Raw genomic sequence first — 21126 nt, 5'->3', positions numbered from 1 at the left:
GCCACAAAACCCCATTTTGAGACCTTACCCACAAATATATTCACCATGTTCTCTGGAGTAACTTGAGCAGGAAAACATTTTCTGACACATGCATTGGAATATGGCTGATTTAAGAATAGTTTTTAAAAATTCAGAAATCAAGCATCTTTACTACTCTTAAAATTCCTCAGAGTCAAACATCTTTTTCATTAATAATGAAACATGAATATTCATCCCATCCCTTCTACTAAATCCATGGACAGATCTTGTTATAAACTTTTTGCAGAAGCCCCATGCTAGCATCTACAGAAAAATCAAGCATCTGAAGAGAAGTAATTGGCCAGACAATTCACAGGAGACCAACCATATGCTTCCTAGAACTTAGAAGCTAATTAATAGTGATGGAGAATCTAGCAGTCAGGTTAAAACTGCTAAGACAAAATGCTTCATTCTCAGTACACCACTTGGACAAGGCAACACCAGCAGCCAGCATTAAGCAACGGGACAAACTGGAAATTAAAATCTTACTTTTGTGGGTTTGAACACATGTAGCATTACATGGCACAATATAAAAAATCATGAGGGAAAAAGCACTAGCAGCATCCCTACAAGCAATCGATTTGCAAAGCCACCAAAACCAACAACAGCTCATGTGCTGAAGGACTTCTCTACTTGGCCTGAATTTTCTCCTCTCGATAACAGATCAAACCACTGGTTTAATCTTCCCTGTACACCAAAATGATGAGTCCTTCATTTATAATGATGAGTTACATTCTGAACTTTTCCTGGTTCCCCACCTTCCACACGAAAGGGCACCTTTTCCCCATAACACAAACTGAGCCACCCAGCACAAGCCTTTCCTCCCAAAAGACAGCAAACATTTGCAGACACATTTCAAGCAATTTGAGAAGAATTATTTAAAAACAATCCACCTATAACTAAATCTTTTGATATAGTGTAACATTCTCAACACATGCAAACATTTTTGCCATGTCTGTTTCATAAACCTTCCCCTCTAAAAAGCACAGACAAATAAATGCACACGCAGAGTTCCCATGCAACTGTTGACAAAATAGTTCACCACCCAACTGCTAGTAAATGGGAAGTCTCCCCTCACTCTTTCAAGTTGTCTTGCACTGCTACAGGGGAAGGGCTGGAACACAGGCAGCATAAAGGCAGTTTGCAGCATTACCTTCTACCAGTAATGGACATGTGAATGGATAATCCTCAACTGACAAATACTACTGGATTAAAATGTGCAGTGTTATCTTTTCTTAAACTTTGATGGTCGTAGGAGAAAGGAAGGGGGAAAAGTAATGATAAGCATTTACTGCAGTCACAAGAAAGAATTTTAGGGTGGTAAAGGTAGACACAAAAACAACCCTGAAAAGAAAAAATTCTAGTTAGAGTTTTTTTAATTAAAAAAACAAGATACCCATCTCTCCTGATGGGTATTCTGCTCTTAGAGAGTTCCAAAACAGCCGTAGATTTTAAAAGCATCATGTTCCTGGAGTGAAATTCTGAAATACAGTACAGTGGCTAGTTGATGATGACAGGTTTAAATGCATGTAAGTGAGGCAAGCAAAGTATATTGTTTGCTGAAAAAAATAATTTCCCTAACATATATTTCTGGATCGCTGCCAAATTTGACACCTTGAAGAAGATGAACAAATCACAACACTTAAAAGATGTGGGAAAAAAAAAAACAAAAAAAAAAAACACAAAACCAAATACAAAAAAAACAGAATAAAATACTTTAGAGATGCATACACTTTTCAGCACCTGGAAGTTACACTTGGTTTAAGGAAAAAAACCCACAGAATAATTCAGTAGAACTGACAAACTTCAAACCAACAACCTTGAAAACTTGTTTGAAATGGAAACATGGACAAGAAAAATCCAAGATCAAAAATGCTAGCATATAGCAGGTCAAAGCATTAAGAATTTCACATTGTGCAGCTCAGAGATTAAGGCAGATGGAGCACAGCATTATCCGGACTGAAGTATTTGGTGCACAAAAGGTCCAGGGATTATAATGAGTCTCTCGTGGGTACTACAACATATGGAGCAGAGATGCTATTTAGATAGCTCTCTGTGTATAAAATGTTTATTTTTTCTTACACTTGCCTGCACATTAGAAGACACTGTTTATCACACAGCCTGCGGAAAATCATGAAGTAATTCAGAAAGCCCCAGGTTACAATATATTTGCAAACCTAGGTACTTAAAAATTACCCACAGAAGTATGATAGGAAAAATAGCTGTAAAAACAAGGCATTAGCAGTCATGTGCAAAGGAAATAGAATGGCCCCTGATGTGCTTCTACAAGAAGACATGAGGGAACATGGATGAGGGAATTACAACCTATATGCAAAACAACTACCCCACCAAGACTGCTAAATTAGTGTGAAATTACCTATTTCATCTTGTTCAAGAATTAGTAACTATATGATATATAGTTCAAGAATCCGTTGAAACAACCAACTTTTCTGTCAAACAAAATATACATTTTTCTATAAATGAAAATTTATAGAACCACACTAGAATTCAGGATACATGGCTTGAAAATAAAGAAAACTTTCATAACAAAAAATTCTACACTTGAATAAGCCAAATTTTATTGTGTCCTTTAAAACATAAAAATGAGGACAAGAGCTTTTGTTTTAAGACTAGCCTAACCTAAAGAAGATGAGGTAATACCTGGCTTAACAACCATGATTAACAGGATACCATTCAGCATAAGAATTTATGTGATCTTTTTAACACATTCTTCTTCTACAATCTTTAATGATACAAGGCCAGAGCTAAATTCTGCAGTATTTAGGCCTGAGCCTGATTTCCCACTTTAGTTTTTACATTTCCATAACTTTTATATTACAGTGATTACTGTAAGGGTACAAGTATGCAGAGTTTTTACTAGGCTGATATAAATCACATATATTTATCCAAGTACAGGCTTGGACATGATGGTGATGAATGCCACAGAAGAATCAAAATAGACTAGTCCATAAGTTTTCAGTTAAAATAATCAATACAGATCAGTGCATTTAAGTTTTTATTAAAAAATCCTATCTGGTTCCAAAAGGAGCTCTCATTTATCCTTCAATAAAGCCAACTCTATCCTGCTATTATTCCACTATAGTGGTAACATGTCTATTCAATTCATGTATTTATGCTCTGCACAGGTTTTACTCATCCTATTCCTCTATTATATTACTCTCCCTCTATGCCCTAGCATACAGACATGAAAGAACAGCCCTCTATTTTGAGTTTGGAAATATCTCAGGTCATGGAAACAACTGTTGTGTTACTGAAAAAGAAAATCATAACCTAATCTGCAGTTTCAGCAACTGCACATGTATGGTCTGCTTTTCTTTTTTCTTTTCTCTAAATTAGTCTTTTTGTTCTGACACCCAGATATTTTGCTTGCTCCAAATACAAAGCAGCAGATTTTGTTAGTTTCAACTCCATCTTGTGCCATTTTCTTATGCCTTTACTTGAATTCAAGCAATTACAATTTCCATGTAATAGCTCCCAGGCCTATGAAATATGTAGATTTTTTTCCAGTATACCACAGTAAAGAAAACCAATAATAGAAATCAATTTTTTTAATCCTCTCAGTACTGTAACACACACAGAAGTTCCCAGAAGCAGACAAAACCAGATCAACCATAATGAGCTTGCAGCTCACAAACCAAATAGAAAAGCTCAAACCACAATAATCATCAACATATCAGTCACAGAATTATTGCTGGGGGAAAACAATCAGTTTAATGCAGAACTGATTCTTCTTTTAATACAATATGCCATCACTGGGATCTAGGTCATGTACAAAGGCTTAGTTGATGTGTTGGTTGTACCTGGAAAGAAATTCATATTTCTTATTCTTAGAAATTAATTTTGTGTTTCAAGTACACAAATTTTACCCTAACTGACAATCTTGTATTTCCAAACAAAACATTTCACTTTTCAAATATAAGCAAAACTAGAAGAAAACACAGCTATAGACCAAAGTTACTCTCAGCAATCAAATTAACAATTAGTTTAGGATGGAAAGTAACCAGCCATTCCTGAGCTCTGACAAGTTATTCAGGATTCCATTTTATAAACACAAGCATCAAGAAGAAGAATTACAATTAAAAACATAAGTAATTGTTACAAATCATACTTTTTCCCAGCACTTCAAACTTCAGATGTAATGAAATATCTTCCAAGTACTATCACACAGGCAATTGGCAGATTAGCAGTTCTTCTAACAAACAAGTTACAATATTTGGGTTTATTCATGTTCCTGCACCTTCAAAGAAACTAAAGATCATTAATATATACCATAGATAAAGGAAAGTACTAAATTACGTCAATTTTTGGAACTCACTTAAGAGAGCAACATAACATATGTTCAGCTTCCTACAACTCAGGGTTCTCTGTTGCTTTCAGCCTAAGGATTCAATGCCTGCAACCAAAGTTGATTGTTTAAATTAAAGTTTCCTTTGCAAATAACTACCAGCTGCTGCTATGTTTTGCTCTCAAGTAGACTGCATAAATAAGGAGTTTCTTTGAAACTTACTGGATTTGTAAATAATATTTACAGTAAACAATAGCGTAACCTTGGAATTTCAATGAATTTGTACATTCATCTAGTCAACTCTCTGGATTATTTCAAGCACCACAGAACTGTGATATTAGTTGTGGTTATCCAGAACCAAACTTAGGCAAAAACAAAGACAACAAAAAAGGGGAATATTCAGTTTTCACCAAAATATATAACTAAGTATTCAGATAACATTATATGAACAGCCTAAAAATAAAAATAACAGCACTCAGTTTCAAACATTAATATAATCAGAAACAAACTGTTCTAAAAGGTTTTGCTTTTGGGTTAAGAACTAAGTTTCATATGGAACAGGGAAATTTCTTCTAGACTAATGGAAAGTCAAATGAATACAAAAACAAATTAATAGAAGAAACAAGATTCTCAGCTATGACTCTTTAAAGCATGCCAGTATACACCAAGTATACAGGGACAGAATAATGACTGAAAATAATATTTATTATGGTATTTAAAAATTATGCCAAGAGAAAGAATAGAAATAGGGAAATTGGGACTGACTTCCCGATAGAATATTCCCAAGAAACCCATCAGTAAAACCTAACAAACCAACTACTTACCACCTACTGTCTGGGGGATAGTAATAAACTAATACAGAAAATTATGCCTTCAAAAAATAATTGCCTTTATTTTAACAACTCATGTTTTATCCTTGAACTCTAGAGGTCACTGTGGGAGTTGTTAAGAGCAGACCTGGTGTACTCCCATCATTCCCCACCATATTGATTTTGAGTCTGGGATTTGTGATAACTTCGACTGCCATGTGAGTTTCTCAGGTCTCAAGAATAAGCAAAGCAACAAGAACAAGGATATGGATTTCCAGAAACAGCTGAAATCTGTGGCACCCCAGTCAACTTATAAAGATCTCAGCACAAAATTACAACTGTGACTGTGAAACCATTTGAATCTTAAAATTATTGCTGGCATGCTTAAATTATTATTTTCAGAAATCTAGATATAACCAGATTTAGTTACCGTGTATAGTTATTAACCACGAGTTCCAGGACAGAGTTTATTTTGGTAACAACATACAAGTTAAATAAAAGAACTTGTATTTTAAAAGTAAATTAAATTAAAGACTCCTGGAAAATCTTCCAAATACAGTAGTTAAAAATGTTAACTTTTTTTTACAAAATGCATATGTATTAAGTTCCAAACTGCATATTAAAAAAATCAAGTTTAATTCTGAAGTTTTCTAGATAAATTATTTCATTTAACCTGAAAATCCTCAAGAGGTTCTGTCTTCCTAGTATATTTTGTTGAAAAATTCAATTTTCTTCCTAGATGAACAATGAACAAATATGTGTGGTATATACTTTTAGGGGAAAAAAAGAAAATAAAAACATAGTGGTACAAGAAAGTTACTTAGAGAGATATGTAATGCAGCTTTGCCTGTTCTGGTATCTTGGTGTGCTCAACGAATTCCAGTTCCACAGGACAAGGAGGTAATACAAAAAAGTAAAACTTCTGTAATGGAATCTTGGCTAATTAAAAGATTTTACAATATTAGAGTCTACTTGTTGTTCAGCTGCAGTTTTTCTATCTAAGGTTTTTGCCAACATCCGAGAAAATCTGCCTTAAAATATGTAGGAACACCAGAGAGACGTGTCTAGGAACTGGCTGAATCTCTTCAGCTTCAAGCATTGCAGCCTTTACACAGAGAAGCATCTAAATAAGAACAGACTGCGGGAGAAGAACCAGACGTGGGAAAGCAGACACTTTAGGAGAAGTTGTATCATTATAAGCAAACAAACAAACAAAAAAAGCAACAAAAAAATTCTCTCTGAGATGTCCAGGCTGTAGGGTAGCAGGAAACCACTAAATCAAGATACCGGAGAACAGCCATTAACAGTAGTCCTCATAGGACAAATACAAGATGTGGCAGAAGTTTATAAAGCAGAGAAACACGTTAAGTAAGAACAGCACTTAGTCCAGGACCAAGCGCAGCGCACGGCAAAGTCCCAGCTGCGGACACGATGCCGACGAACGGCAGCGGAACCCGGGCGTCGCTCCCGAGCCCATTCGCCCGGCAGCGGGGCACGGCCGCACCGCCGCTCGCAGGCGGAGGGCGCACAGAGCAGCGGCGCTTCTCGCTATTGACGCCGCCGCTTCTTTCCAACGCAGCCGCTTCCCACGGGAAACAGCCATCTCGGTAATCACAAAGGCGAGTAAAGCACGGCCGGCACACCGACTAGGGGCGGGGCGGCAGCAGCGGCGGCCGCCAGTGAGCGGCGCTCCCGCCGGCCCCTCAGGGACCCGCCCCGGCGGCGGCGCGGCGGGGGCGGGGCCGGGGCGGGGCGGGGGCGGCACCGACGGCTGGCGCGAGCGGCACCGACGGCTGGCGCGAGCGGGCCGGGCCCGGCGCGCGCCTGTCCGCGCCGCCCGACCTGGATCCCCCCTGCTCACGCCCGTCCCCGCTCCCTCATCCACCAGCCAGCTCCCCGGCCTCTCCCCGCCCCGGCTCTCCAAGCCCGCCCGGCTCCCGTGGCTCCGCCCGGCTCCCGTGGCTCCCGCCGCTTACCCTTTGCTCGGTGCCGCGGGGGGCGGGCCGCGGCCGGCCGCGTCACGTGACGCGCGGTGCTCCCGGAACGGCCGCCCCGGGCCGCCGCGGGCCGGGCTCGGCCGGGGCTGCCGGGCTCGCCTGGTGCCGCGCACAGAGCCAGACAGGCCCTGCACGGAATAAGGCACCCCGCCTGATCCTTTTTCAGCCTCTAGTTACCGTGGGATGCTGCATTGCAGTGGCTGTTTTCCTTCAGTGAGGGTGGATATTCAAATACACAAGGAGTGTAATCATGTGGCCATTTTTTGGCATTTGGAAAACAATAAATCTCTGGATAGTCATGTGTAATATTGGGAGTTTTTAATATTGCGGTACAAAGCTGTTCAGTACCTTGCATAGAGTGTAACCCACACAAAAGGGCAGGATTTTTGTTCAGCCGATGACTTCCCCTAGAACACACCAGATGTGATCAGGACTTACGTCATCTACATCTGTATATAGAGCTGGCTGCATTATACTGGCTTGATGGATGGTGGCCGGCTTTTCCTGGCTGGTGCAGATGGATACGCTAGGGCTTGTGTTTTCATTCAGTGTTGTTTTTATTAATTGCCTTAACACGTGTAGGTGCCAGTATAATCTGAAAAAGGAGGTTTTTCCACATAGCTCATGTACCTTCAAGAGTCAATGGGCGAATTCATGGAGGGAAAATCCATTACAGACTATCACATGCCTAGAAACTAACTCTGGCTCAGGGTGTTCCTAACTAAATGGTGAGAGAGAATTCTACTAGTTAGGCCATTGTTGGAAAGCAATGTAAGGTGACACCTCTTCCTGTATCCCTGCAGTGAATGATACCCTCTCTCACTTTTTGTTTTCCCTTGACACACTTTTAAATAAGCATTACCTTTACAATCAAATAAGTCTTACTATATTGTTGGTTAATCTTTATTTAATGCATTCTGTAACATATTTGAATAGTGTGCTGTCTTTAAGATTCTAGAGGTAGGTTACAGTGCACTGTTTAGAAATTAATAGAGTATTTGGCCACTGCTATCCACCATCTCCATTTTCATGTAAATATTTTACTGTGAAACCTTCACTAATTGTTTACAAATATTGCTGCAAAATTGTAACATAGGAGAAACACCTTACAGGAATGTGCCTTAATGTTTCCATGCACTTGAAGCTGACAGTATGAAATAATTCCCTCTAAAGTTCTTAAGCTAAAACTCTTTTCAGATTAAAGATTTTTGCTATAAACCTCTCAAGATCAAATCATGGCTTTTCAGTTGTCTTCATTTTGAAATCAGGTGTGTGCTAAGCAACTAACAGGAAATGCCCATTCTTACTCTTTATTTAGTTGTGGATAAAGTGAAATTTATCAAAGCTGATACTAAAGCTATGAACTGCAAATTATGCATTACCAATGTTTGCACCATTTTATTTTTCTTTTTTTAATAAGTATTCCCACCTCAATTGCATTGGTACCCAAAAGTAAATTACAAGGTTTTTTGCTTTCAACTCTTAACAAGGAGGTACTGAAAATGTTTTGCTGCTTCTATGCTTTGATGCATCTATGACTGAAATAAAGAGAAAACAAGCCCTTTTTACCCACCTCTTACTTTTCAGTTGAGAGTACTACTAAAACATTCTTGGCAATACACAAAACTTTTACCTGCAATATCCATTTAAAAGACTCTCAACAGACTCTCAAACAGCAAGCTTTAAGCTGAAAACACATTTACTTCAGTTTCCTCCAGGTTAATTTCATTTTGCATTTTAAGAGTACAGAAAATCTATGGGAGGTATTTAAGATCTGCTTTGAGTTAAAGTCCTCACATTTGCAAATACAACTATCTGTAGGGTATTTAAGGAATTTTTATCTTCCTCCATATAGTAAAGAAATTAATGTTTGAGTGGTGTTGAGTGTACTGCTCAGAGGGAGTGTGTTTTGGAGGAAAATACTGGGCCAGATCCAACTGCCTCAGAGCATAGGAAAGGTGCAGTGAGAAAAGGGCACTGGATCAAAAAATCTGATTGCTGAATGGATATTGCAGATGAACACTTCATATAGTCCAGCTGCAGCTTGACAAACTTGTTGCCCAAGGGCAGCAATCAATAGTGTGGAACAAAAGAGGGCAATAAATCTTAAACTTGCTATTGTATTGTAAAAAATATGATTGCAGCATCTTCAGTATTGTATTGTTACACATCTCCATTTAATTACATGACTAGGAACCTAACTCTTGCTACCTTTGACTATCACATATAATTCATGTTATGCCTCATACACACTGAAAAACAGTCTGGTCAGAATAAAGTAGATTTTGCATACAGTTGGTCAGGTAAGCCACAGAGCACTAGAGAGGTCTCTAGTGACCTCTCCATCAGGGAGAAAGAGAAGAATTAAAACATAAATTTATTCCTGAAATCCTATCATGGGTCAGTGAAAATAGCATAATCTTTGAGGGCCAGAAAATATATCAGTTATAAATCAATAACTTACAATAATCAAGTTAATAACCTTGTATTCCTAAAGAAACTGTTACTACACTCATATTTTTACACAGGAAAGAAGAAAACAAGCATGATTTGCAAAGTCAAGAGTCTGTTGTCAACATAAATTCTTGACAGGCTCATGAAAGGTTTTTCAGGTCAGATTTAATAATTACAAAAAAAAAAAAAAAAAAAACAAAAAAAAAAAAACATGCTATTGCAAGGGAATAAAACCTCACATCTAGAATAGACAACTAAAATTTTATAACAACTTCCTAACATTCACCTCCCTGGTGTTTTGCTCACCCTTCGGTGTTTTCCACTAGTCTTTAGATGGTTTGGTTCAGTGTGATGGGAGTTGTTTCCTTTGATACCCCTGCAACTGGCTTTTCCCAACTTCCCAGGTCAGTGTATTTTTAGCTGACCAACACTGACTTGTTTACAACCCTGAAGTTTCCAGTGTCATCTTGCACCTCCCCCCCACTCCTGTCATTCTAACACTGTAGTCCCCTGCATTGCATTATTATGAAGGGCATAAACATTTCATTCTCCCAACTGCATATTACCACATATTACTATGTGTTATTATTGTATCCCGCAATTATATAAAATTACCAAAAAGTAAAACACAGAAACATAGAATATCTCAATTTGAAAGATACCCATAAAAATCTTTGAGTCCAGCTCCCCAGTTCCCACAGGAATACCTAATCTAAAGCATGTGGCTAAGTTCTAAGTTAGATGCCCCTTGAACATTGGCAGGTTTGTGGCTGTGACCATTTCCCTGGGGAGCCTGTTCCAGTGACTGACCACCCTTTCAGTGAAGAACCTTTTCCTTATGTCCAATCTGACTTCCCCTTATCCAGCTCCATTCCATTTCCTCATGTCCTTCTGCCTAGCACTGGTCACCAGTGTGGAAATCAGTACATGAGAGAAGTTCTTCCTTATCATTATAAGATTGTTGTTACAGATAAGCAAAGTAAAACAGTTGCAGGAATGCTAAAGCAAGCTCAACAAAGCCTGACAAGTCCAGAATATTTGCAAAATCAGTATAAAGTCCATGCTCTACTGCTAGTCATAACAATAATATATTTACTGAACCTGAGCTATGGGTCCCTAAGTATTTAGAAATGTAAAAGTAACTCAGCCTAACATTACTTATTGCTTAATACTCTTAAATATATTTAATCAACTTAGCATTCAATTCTTCTATGTAATGTGTAAATCCTTCTCTCACTTTCAAGTGCAGAGGCTACAAAGGTTAGTAGCAAAATCCAAATGTAGAGCAATCATTGTAGATTAATGATTATTAAATACTTAGCATAAAGCAGACAACATTTAGCTTACTATTACATGCAATACATTCTTTCAGTATTGTCAGATTTAAAGGCTTAAATTTACCTGTATGGGGTCTGTATTGAGTCAGTATTTCTGTGCTGTCCTTTCTCAATACAGAAGCTCTTTTCTGAATAATTTCTCCTGTACAGGTGCTTTAAAGGTGTGTAATTAACTGGTTGCAAGTTGTTAGGCAGTTGATGAAGGGTGAATGAGGTGCTGATTTATTTTATTTACATGTTTCCCATAATACTCTGATGAGAGCAGGATGAGAAGGCATTTTTACCCTTTGTATTATTCTTTCTTTGCTTCATCAGAGTAAGAAATGGTTTGTGAAGCCATTTGGAATTCCTCAAATTCCACTAAACATTAGTGTCCAGGGAAGTTTAAATCAAAAACATAGTAAGTGCCACTTGAACACAGCATTGCTGTCCCTGACACGAATAACCAGGTTAAGGAAGCACTTTGTTTCTAACTATAGCAGTGCATCTGACCACTCTCAGCTTGTTGTTTAATAATATGCTGGTTTTGAAGACCTAGACAATTCAGGAACTATATCTTGTTTATTACTCAGTCATCCCCCACCTATTCAGTTTTAACTGGAGAGAATAATAATTGTGTGTGGCAACCCACCTTTCAACAAGGCAGTATGGAGAGAGACATTTTAAGACAGTTTCATTGCTGGGGTCTCACAAAGGCCCCTATTGTCTATTCTTTGTCAAAGGTGTCTACCTGAAGTGTTTATAGCCACCTTTATTTTAACATTGTTTCTAACGAGCACAATAAATAGTTTGCACCATGAAAAGTCCATCCCCTTATGCATGTACCTCTGAAAACCTCTCTGAAAAATCCTACCCTTAATTATAGTGTATTAAGTAAAATCAGCATGAGAGGTTTTCAGTGAGTGGGAGCTGAATTAGAAGTAGGGGAGCAGGCTGAGAGCTATCAAGACAGAAACAACTGAAAGAGCAGAGGCATGAGAAAATTAAACTGAGGTGTGCATGGCAGAGTGTATTGAAATGGCAAATAATAGTCTGGAGGAATTGGTAGGGGACAAGTGGGGGAGAAGCAAGCAAAAACATAATAGAAAGTGTGGATGAATATGAAAGACAAATGTCAAAAACAAATAGCCCTTTATATTAGGCAGGAACAATTAAACTGTGTAATCACAAAATCCTGCTGTGTCCAAACTCCTGTGCAATTACCGAATGGATGTATACCCCAAGTGCAGCACTTTGAAGAGTATGGCAATAAGACTATGTCTCTTATTTACCACTCACCTCCCTCCCCCGGCAGCAGCAGCTTGGAGTGGTATCTTTGTTTTCTGCACAAGAGACGGGTAAGCAGAACTTTCCTGCAAGCAAACCCAAGGCTGGAGGGGCAGCTGTAATTAGTTCCTAGGGCACCATCAAATTGTTCTTGAAAGGTTTTCTTTAGTAAGGCTACACATAACTTTGTTCATTTTTTTTCCCATCTATTGTTACTTTAGAAAGTATAATACATTCCTTACTATTATATTTAACACAAATATGTGACACAATGTTACAGGAGAGTAGTGGGTGTCACTGCTAGGGGCAATTGGCATCTCCATTTCCCTCTATTTAGTATGTATTTTGAGGACCTTATTACAGGTTGTTAGGTCACCATGTTCTGAGCACATCTTGTTTGCTCAAAGCAATTTTTACTTCTAATAGTATAGCCTAGACTGAGTTAAAATGTTTTCTAAATTACATCAGCACAATCTGAATCCAGAATCTCCAAGGAACAACAAGCTGCAGTCTTTTTGAAAATTCCCATGGGAAAAATTCCTTCCAAACACATGAAATTAGAGAAAATAAATGACTAAGGCATCAGATGCAGAAGTGAGACACTTAAATCCAGAGTTATGGTCCAAACATTGCTGCTCAGCTGTTGTATAACCTTGTGGATAACTTCTCATTTGACCTACCGATTCTTTGTGATATCCTCTTTTCCTGCAAACTACACTTAAATCAGATCACTGACTGGACAAGGCTTTTAAACCTTGAGATATGAGTTACCAGAGCATCACTTACACTTATCCCAAGGAATCAAGATTGTCAAAACATCTAACTTGCTTTCAAATAGCAGCATTTAGTGTACAAGCACCAATGTAGTTAGTGAAGTCTGTAGGGAAAAGGATTTTGATCCCAGTTTCCTTTCTGAAATCTTTGGTTTCTTTCTGAAGCTCAGGAATTTCTAGGGTTAATCTATACATCCCAGATTGACTCCATGTACAAGATAGATATTGACTGCTGTTGCTAAGATGTAAAAGAAAACGGTAACTTAATACTGTAATTTAAACAGCTCCTTCTTCTTTCAGAGTGCTCAATGTGTATTCTAAAGTTTCCTGCTGGACCTCAAGGGTTGAAGACAAAATGAGTCATTTCCAAAACCTCATCATGTTGGCATAAAGTTTAGCTGTGGTACATTGTAGGAGACAATTCTCAACTGTATAGCTTAATTTCATACCTCTGAGTCATATTCATGTTGTTTGGATAGGTACAGGACAGCAACAGGCAAAGAAGACGTGACGGAGTTATGGCTTTGGCTCACTTATCACTCTTTGTCTGCTGGTCACACAAGTAAAACACGCTGTAGTTTTCAGGGGCACGTAAATTAGTCAAATCTAATGTAGCTATTTTTTACTATAGTGCATTTCAGTTCCCATCAGTTGACCTTGGAGCCACTTGAGACCTGATGTAAGTTTTTTCTTGCAATGAGAAAAGGTCTCCTTTTCATTGCATACTTGATAATTTAAAAACATTTTATAGACTTTTTTTCAGGCCTTAATCTTGACATTCCTGCATGAGCCACTAAAGTTGAAACTCACAAAAAACAGCCTCACCAGGAGCTAAAAATATGAAATTTAATGGTAGTAATTATGAAAAGCAATGGAAATTATTCTAAAGCTTTTCCCAGACTTCAGTTACATGTATGCATATATCCTCTTGCCAGAAGGCACTACAGCACAGGTGTTTGGGTCTCTCATTAAAATGAATCTCAGTGATAGAAACCCCTTAAAAACAGTCATGTTTTTAATTTGCTTATATTTGTACATTCACAAGTAAGCTTACAGGGCTCATTTTCTTTTGCAAAACTCATCTCAGATGTCCATTAAAGTTCATACACATTGAAACTTTTTAAGTCTTAGCAAAAATAATTTGGAACTTGAAGATCAAAAGATTATCATATGCATATAATGTCTACTGGTTAGCATCTTAGAAAACTGTGAAAATGTATTTCGCTATTGTGGCAGTTACCTGCCACGGCCCCGGGCGGGTGGAGGGGTCCGGCTGGCACAGCCCGCGTGGGGCCGCACAGCCACCACGAGAGCGGCACCTCAGGGCAGAATCGTCTGCCCCGATGGTGCTGAGCGCTGCTCGTGGGTGCGCAGCTTGGGCAACTCTGCACTCTGAGAGGAGGTGAAGATATGAGAGAGGACACCCTATGCCAGCCCAAAGAGTCCTTTATTTCCCCAGGTGGGGCAAGAAAGGTGCTCTCTGAGTGGGTGCAGTGACAAATGCCAAAGAAATCAATGATTACAGAAACCTAAATAGGGGGTGGGCAGACAGGGGTGCAAACCTGTCTTGCCCAATGGGGATAAACCAGAGAGGGATACAACAACCTATGATAATGTAGCAGGGGTAGGTACAAGGTCAGGGGACAAATAGACAAGCTAAACTGGGGTGATTGATGCAAAACTTTCTGGAAGAAACTGGGGGTGGTTACAGGACTGACAGCCAAAAGGGTATAAACAAACTTAGATTGATGGAACCAAATAAGGAGAAAACAGGGAGAGGTGAGATGATTGACATATAACTGGGGAGCCAAGTGGCAGGAACTTTTGGGGTAAACAACTTTTATCAAACCAACTGTAAGGGGACAAATGGGGGAGCATAAGGCTAACTAACATTGATAAAACCAACTGACTAAATCAACCCACACCGCAACACTCTATGGTCAGGTGAATTCTTCATCAAACCTATCAAGAAAAGGATATAAATCCCTTGCAGGGAAACAAATATTGTAATATACTCTGGATTTATATACTTAGGGCTAACTCTAGTACTAACTACAAGTACCTAGCCTTTATATTTCTGCTTTGTCTTTTCCCAGCCACAGGAATGCATTGGCCTGATGGATGAACCCAGGGGCACCTGGTCCTCAGAGTAGGCACTCAGAGCTGCTTGGTTTCTTCAGCCAATACTAAAGCTACAGGACAGCAGCCATTGGAGAAGCGCCATCGGTCAGGCTTGTGTGCCTCAGTGCACTCGGGTTAAAGAGTCCCAAGGGCTGTGCCAAATCCTGCACCGAGGACAGGCACCTGCATTAGCTCTTTTAATGAGCTGTGTGCTGTGGTACTTTACTGCTGGTGGTTATACAGGTGATGACTTATTCACTGGAATGTTCATCCAGGGAGATAAACAAGTTGTGAGAGCTGCTCTCTGACTCTGCTTCAGCAGGCAACTTTTAAATGAAGAATGAAATTAGCTAGGCAGAATGCGGCAGGTATGTAATCACAGTGTCCTGGTCCCCCCAGAAACACATGAATTGAATTATGCTGTGTTTGACAATACAGCAAACTGCTGATTGTGTCATCTAAATTGAGAGAGCTGTATGAGAGCTGTTTTACCCTGTGCTGGGAGCCTGTTAAGGAGAACATTTTAATGTGCTGGGGAAGCTGTAGATGACAGAGTGCAGCACAGTTTTTTCCAATGAGAGCAACCAGCACACCACACATACAAGAACTGAGACAAAATAAGATGTGACAAGGAAGAACAAATGCACATCTTCATTCTGTTTGGTTTGATATTCATATGGGTTTAACTGGAAATCTGTGTCCCAGGGTCACCAACTAATATTTGCCACATTTAAAGTATATTACATGCAACATTAATACAGTACATAATTGAACATAAAATTTGGGAAGGGGCTACTGCTGCAGGTTTGCCCCAGGTTGTGATATGGTCTCTACAACCCTAACAGCATTATGATAGTCTCAACAACGGTCAAAGATTTACCTGGAAACTGCATATGGATGTACCCCAGAACAGCTGAGTGCTTTAACTATGTGACTACCATGTGAAAAAGGAGGTACTGCCTCTCCTGGACACATTTGGTTGGTGTCTCCCTTCTAGGAAGAATGCCATGGGTGCTATTAGTTGAACACTGCAGACCTGCATGTGAGCTAAATGCTAAGCTACTTGCATAGTGCTGACACAAACACACCTTGGCCACAGAAGTTTCAAAGCCTATAGCATGTATAATAAGGTAAATTCAATTGCTTTCTCCAGGTTAGAAATTCTGTTCCAAACTGCAGTGATGTAAATACAAGTAACTGCACTGAATCTGCTTGTCAAACTTCTTTAAAATCAGATCAAGATGACTGACCCCAGTTTTGTAACTAAGCCACAGCATGAACTATTTCTTCTAAAGAGATAGTTTGCATAAAGAATGCATAATTTTACAGATTTTCCAGGTGCCACAAACCTAGGTTTTAAGACAGGGAAAATACCAACCTCTGAAACATTAAATGTGAACTTTCAAGCTTATAACATACAGTAAAATATTTATTCTTAAAAAAGAATAGTGCATGTCTTGTGGCTTAAAATAATTCGCAAGAAAAAGTAAAAAGCCTAGAAAAACATATCTTCCATTCATACCACTACAGATTTTCAAAGTACCATGAATATTTTGTGCAGTTAGTATGATGATGATAAAGCATCTTTATACATCTTGGTTGAAAAGTGAGACAAAACAAGTGAGACACTTGTTTTATGTCAGGTATGAAACACATTTTCATATGATACACAGAGATCATAGCATGTACTAAGATTAAATATCAGAATAAAATTCCTGAATTTTCTGGATAACACTGTAAATCATATGCACTGAGCCCCATTACAACTTCATTTAGGAGACTAAAATATAAGTGACCAGCTCTGCTAGGGAAAATTCTGTGTATGAGGACAAAATATATATTAAAGGAAATAATTCTAAAATGTTGGTCTTTTAGGGATTAGAATATATAGGTTTGAAACTCTGGGGATGTGGATTTTTGGGTTGGGCTTTTTCATCTCTTTCTTTGTAGATGGTGTTGCATTGCATTGCATGGGAATGCATTTCTCAATTTGGGACTGAAGAGGTAAAGACTATTTATTTGGCTCTTCCAAACTGAAATTAAGTACTCTGAAATTTGTGGAACAGAATCCAGATGAATCCAAACTTTTGCTTTGACAAAGCTACTCTGATAATCATTCAATGGCATAAACCAGATTTTTCCAGTAATGTTGTGTAACATTCTCTTGTAATTTATTGAATTTGATGAATTTAGTACACTAATTGTGCTTTTAGACTTATCAGTTTACTTAAGGTTTTATATTTGATGGGCTTTTTCCAAACACATGAGAAATATGTAGATTATTATATGCCACATTGATCTCATTATTTCTGACAGCTTAGAAAGAAAGTGAATTCCTTTATTTTTTTTTCTAATTGTATGCTATATATTAGCAAGTGTTTTTAAAATTCTAATATACAGCATCACTTGATTTCAAAACACATTACAGAAGTACAACACAACTATGTAGTAATTGCAATTTTATGCTTCAATTCTCTACCACATCCAAGCATCTCAATATTAGTCTATTGAAGATGATTGCCTCTGAACTGATTGCAGATGGCTTACAGAGCTCTCATTTTCATCCCAAGTATTTACCTGATCATATACACTTTTTTCATACTCCTGTTAGATACAGTAATCTTGCAGGAAGGAGCTTAAATAAAATTATGTTGCTTGTAATCTGCCTAAAGCAAATATATTTTAGTCTTGAAGTTCAAATACTTTTGTTCCTATTCTATGAAGAATTCCAATTACACAGAGAACTTAGTGGGTATTCCCAATTACATAATGCATAAGCCCACCCAAAACCCCTCTTATTAATAAACCACTATATTTAAAGCAGTCTTTAATCTGAAGAGACAAACCAAAGGAAAATGTGAGACCATAAGTACTGGAAAAGTTTATTTTCTATTCGATAATTATATAAGGTCATTAAAATCATCATGTATTCTTTGACACATTCTCTTAATACCTTGATTATCCACCACCAGTCTGCTATTTGTTCTGAACATATTTAGAAAAAAATTAGAAAATAGTCTCTTTACAACTAATTTGTTCAAGAACATATCCCTTTTGAAGAACTCAACATCTTTTTGAACTGAATATTAACTGCAATATTTTTATTTGGGTGCTGAGGACTCATACAGCAATATACTCAATAACCTATTTATCAAGAGCAGCCTCCACTGTGAAGTCAATGTTTCTGATATGTTGCTTATTCACCTTTTTTCTGACTCTACTATGCCATGATTTCCAGCTGGAAATATGCTTAAAGGTGGGAGCCTGCCCTTTTCCTTGCATAGTGCTGTCCTAAAGCATCATTTAATAGGCACTTAGTGAAATGCAGGCAAAGCAGGTGAGGCAGAGTGCTCAGTCTTTCTGAGTGCTGTATGACCTTGTCAATAAGTTGCTCCACAGGCAGAGAGTACAAGACATCTACAGAAGACCCGAGCAGTCACAGCAGATAAAAATAGACAACTGCAGCAATATCCTTTGTGAAGTGCTGCTGACTGAGTTGGAGCCAGGCTGAGGATTCAGCGGTGGGATTAAAAAACTGTCATTTTCTGTCATTATTAAGTAAATTGCTTTTAGTGCTGCTAAACACATTATACAAGGACAGCAAAGCATGATGCTTTCTTGCCCTTAAAACCCTGTCTGACTGAAAACACACACATTACAAGGCAACACTTCTAAACTGGTTCCTCAAAAGGAAGATGGGGAGGCAGGCAAAATTAGCCTGCTGGGGAGTGTGGTGCCCAGAGGCACCCTGGCAATGCGCTCAGAAATAACCGAGGGCGGGTGAGGCGGGAGCTGCTCGAGCGCCTGTCGCAACCTCCGGCCCGCTCGGGGCAGCCCAGGCGGGCACCTGCGCTTGTGCTATACCTGTACCTGTCGCAGTGTATGTCACAGTATATATGGCAGTCGAGACGGCCACGATATGCAGAGTATCACCATACAGCATCAGAAAGCTTTAAGCATCCCCATACCGAGCAACACTATACCGCATCAGAAGGCTTCAAGCATCTACTCGTTATTGTTCTTCAGTCCAGCCTTTTATACCGTTCATCTTACATGCCTTACACCTGTGTGCCCTCTGTACCCTTTTATGATTATTCAGTGCACCTCGGCACTCCACGTCCCTTTACCTTCAATAGTGGTCACCTGTCCTGCACAGCTGTAGCCCATTAGGGATGAGGTTCAGCTGCAGCCTTATTCCCAATTACCACAAACTGTCTGCCTATACATACGCCTGTGCCGTGCCAGGTGTTACTGCCGTGCCTGTGCCCGCGCTGTCGCCGCGCGTGTCGCCGCAGGTTCTGCCGGCGCCCGGAGCCGCCCAGCCCGCTCCGGGGGCAGCGGCACGGCCCGCGCTGGCAGCGCTGCGCCGCCTCGGAGGATCCAGGCCGCCGCACTGCGCGGGGCTACCTTTTCTGCCTTGTGCCGAGTGCCTGCCCTCATCCTCGTGCTCGTGCACACCCAGGGCCCGGCAGCCCTCCGGCGCTTCCCGCTGCTGGCCGCCCCGGCAGGCCGTGTCAGTCGGTGGGGCTCCTCAGCAGGGAGCGGCGGCAGCAGCCCTTCGGGCAGCCCTGTCCTGCATCCGCCCGTGGGTGCCGCGGAGCTCAGTGAGAAGCTCCAGGCCCAGCTGAGGCGGTGGTGCTGGTACCCGAAGAGACTGGGACAAACAGGACGAGACGTGTTTTAAAGCATGTTCATACTGTGCTGCGTGCTGCTGGTTGACTGGTGGGGCAGCAGAACACAAAGTCCATTTTGGCATCTGTCCTAGCAGCAGGTGCCAACAATTCCGATGGCATAGAATGAGGAGGCTGGTCTCCCAAAGGGGCAAGACAGAGTACCTGGGGAATTGCCCTGAAGTCCAGCACAGCAGCTTTGGAGCAATCATCAGACTTCCAGTGGTTCCCACCCACTCGGGCTGGAACCTGGGCCCACTGTGGGCCTCTGTTCAGGAATGCTGTATGGACAACTACATAAAAGGTTAAATTATAATTTGAAACTTGCCAGCATTATGTCAACAATAAATTCATAATACAGTTTAAATGAGGGGTTTTTCTCTAGTTCAGGTAGACTCCTGTCTCTTGATTTTTTTTTTTTTTTTTTTTTTTTTTGTAGAGACCAATGCAGGAATCAGGAATAAACCTGTGGTTTATAGGGCAAGTTTGTATAATATAGCTGCAATATTTATTCACTTATGTATAATCAGTGTTTCTAGAACAAAGTGTTACAATCCTGTGTTTCACAACACACAGACCAAAACAGCAAACTCGCCAGATGTTTTGTCAGCCCAGCATACCTTCATAGAACAGCTTTCCATTCTGCCAGCAGCCACAGCCTTTGGTTCCTTTTGTCACCCAACCAAAGCAACTCACCTCAGCAATTATCATTTGCTGATTAGTTTCAGTTATACAATCATAGCTGAGATTTTGGCAGCCTGTTCTGGAACAGATTTATTAACGATGATCAATTATGACCAGGTGGAATTTCTGACAGATTTTTTTTTTTTTATTGTTGCTTGACAATATATGGGAAGTCTCCTATTAGATAAATGCAGCTAATGAGCTGACCCTGCCATCTGCTGTCATTTCTGCTGCTGCTTCCATGGTTTAGTGCCTGCTCAGAGTCTCCCAGGTCACTCCCTCTCCTTCAGCTCAGCATGGAATACAAATCTTTCTAATGAGCTCACACAGTGTTGAGGATTTGTCATTCATGTTGTGCCTGGTTTCATGTAGCACAACTGCTGAAAGCTTCACTTGCAAGATGGGCTGGTGTTATCTTTAGTAAAAATAGCACTGAACCAGAAAAGGCTCACTGAGAAAATTTGCAAAATCCACCAAGTCTCCCAGTTATCAAGATAATTAAGTGTAGAGTTGGTGAGAACGATAATAGCAATTTTGTCTTTCAATTCAACATTTTGATAGTTTCTGTGGACTTTACACAGCTGCAGCAATACGGACACGGAAGAGAGGGCAGCATTCCATGGTGCCCACCCATGCCCATACTTCACCCTGCTTGAGGCACATACAGAAGCACACTTCCCACAGCAAGATA

At 39.8% G+C, this 21126-nt stretch overlaps 1 protein-coding gene across 2 annotated transcripts in view; it reads right to left on the bottom strand.

Annotated features, from left to right (window-relative positions):
- IMMP2L (inner mitochondrial membrane peptidase subunit 2) overlaps nt 1–7487 on the bottom strand; it is a 405909-nt gene extending 398422 nt beyond the window's left edge. Inside the window, exon 1 of one of the 2 annotated variants that reach the window (XM_021545266.4) lies at nt 7110–7487. The gene's annotated coding sequence lies outside the window, so the exon portion shown is untranslated. The remainder of the gene's footprint in view (nt 1–7109) is intronic. The other variant, XM_085568335.1, reaches the window with a different exon arrangement.
- Nucleotides 7488–21126: the final 13639 nt, after the last annotated feature.

This window comes from Lonchura striata, chromosome 1A (genome assembly GCF_050655825.1).
Source record: "Lonchura striata isolate lonStrDom1 chromosome 1A, ASM5065582v1, whole genome shotgun sequence".
Taxonomy (NCBI): Eukaryota; Metazoa; Chordata; class Aves; order Passeriformes; family Estrildidae; genus Lonchura; species Lonchura striata.
This window is presented reverse-complemented; position numbering and strand designations above follow the sequence as displayed.